The following is a 2,052-nucleotide window of genomic DNA, read 5'->3' on the forward strand; positions in this document are numbered from 1 at the left end:
GCCGCTCTCCATGGGGGTTAAGCAGCCCTTTAAGCTTTCATTAAGTGTTCTGTTTCCTTCCACACTGTTGTTCCTGCTTTGCTAAGCAACTTTGCTGATGAGCACCTTGCTGTTGGCGTTGAGCCTCTCTGCTCCCCGGCGCACTTGAAATTCCGCCGGCGCTGTCGGCTGCACGCAGCCATTTGTTAGGAGGGTGAGGCTCTGACAGCAGCTTAATCCAGAGTGGGTCTCCACGGGAGTCAATTCATTTATTTCACTAAGAAAAATGTCAACCAAAAATTAGAAAATAGGCAGGTAACAGGGGACGGGCGAATAAACCTCCCGAAGCGACACGTGAGCCTCTCGCTGCTCGTGAGGGTTGTTGTGGGGTAGTCAAGGTGTTGAGGGGTGTGTTGGAGGTCATTTGTGTAGGGTGGGACTGGAGCAATGGGTGATGTCTCCCCTTGGGTTGTCTAATCTCCTCATGGGGACCAGAACGGTGTCTTCTGTAGTAGGACTGTGAGTGTTACTGTGTCCAAATGTAGAATCATAGAATCAACCAGGTTAGAAGAGACATCAAAGATCATCAAGTACAACCCTCCCATGGTTACCAGGCCCGTGGCACTAAGTGCCACATCCAGTCTCATCTTGGAAACCTCCAGGGATGGTGAATCCACCACCTCCCTGGGCAGCACATTCCAATGCCTGAGCACTCTCTCCAGAAAAAATCTCTTCCTAATCTCCAACCTAACCTGCCCCTGGCAGAGCTTGAGTCTGTGCCCTCTTGTCCTGCTGCTGGTTGCCTGGGAGAAGAGACCAACCCCCACCTGACTCCAACCTCCTGTCAGGGAGTTGCAGAGGGTGAGAAGGTCTCCCCTGAGCCTCCTCTTCTCCAGGCTGAACATCCCCAGCTCCCTCAGCCTCTCCTCATGGCACTTGTGTTCAAGAGACTTACATGTAGACTATGACCTGACTGTTCAAGCTACAAGTGATTCCAGAATTACTATCCTAATATTCTCATTTTCCTTCAAATAGTGTTCTCAGTCTTCCCCTCAGCTTCTCTTTCCTTTTGGATTTGGAAGTTATGGGATTCACAGGTTACTGTGTGTGATGCTTTTGGCTGGGGGAGGACAAGGCCCCATAAGTGGTCCAGGCAGCATGGATCTGCCCCAGCTTCAGGAGCTGCTGAAAGCAGTTGTCCTCTGATGGTGAAATGCATTTTGGTGGGTCCCAGCCAGATCCCCAGTGTGGTGCAAGGACCTGTCACCAGCACATGTTGCCATTGGTTTGGTTGTTGCTCACTCCTTGTCTTCGTTTCCCTATCTGCAAGACAGAAATGACACCAAGAACCATTTCTGAGCAGAGATGATGTGTCAGGGTACCATGGGATCACTGGGTGAATGGTGCTGGGGATGTACAGAGCATCCTTGGTGTCACTGCAGGATTATCTCCAACCATCCCATCAGTGTGAGCATTTTGGGCTGTTCTGCTGAGCAGTACTTTGGTTTATTTTATTTTTCAAATAAAGGATGGAAGATTATGAAATTATCCTCCTTTGATGGTATGAAACCCTGATTTTATAATCATGACTCTAATTACAGCTCTTGAGCTTTCAAAGTTTGTTAACATCATTAAAACATTTACCCTGGGCAGATAACAGCAAGCGTTAGCATGAGAGCTGCCTTTTAAAGATGAATACAGATAAAAGGACCCTCTTAAGGGTTCTGTGGGCAGACTGAATTCCAAGACTGTAATGACTCGCCATATGCTCCAGCCATGCAATCTATCAGCCAGCAATTAGGTTAATGTTGGTGAAAGGGCCACTTAGCCCAGCAATCAGCACCCTACAGCTCTGCCGAATGCATCACTTTGTAACAAGGTACCTGCTGGGAATTTGGCTTTTAGCAGGAATCAGGATCAGGTGCACCAGGTCACTTATGCCCCATCCCACACCCTGTCCTGCCGGGTCTGTGTGGCAGCTGATGCTTTAGTGCCTAATAGTTGAGTATTTGGTGTTTCCTCGTTTGGTGTATCTTTGCTTCTTGTGGGAGAAAAACACTCCACTCTCTCCTC

Source organism: Acanthisitta chloris, unplaced genomic scaffold (assembly GCF_000695815.1).
Source record: "Acanthisitta chloris isolate BGI_N310 unplaced genomic scaffold, ASM69581v1 scaffold19234, whole genome shotgun sequence".
In the NCBI taxonomy this organism is placed as follows: Eukaryota; Metazoa; Chordata; class Aves; order Passeriformes; family Acanthisittidae; genus Acanthisitta; species Acanthisitta chloris.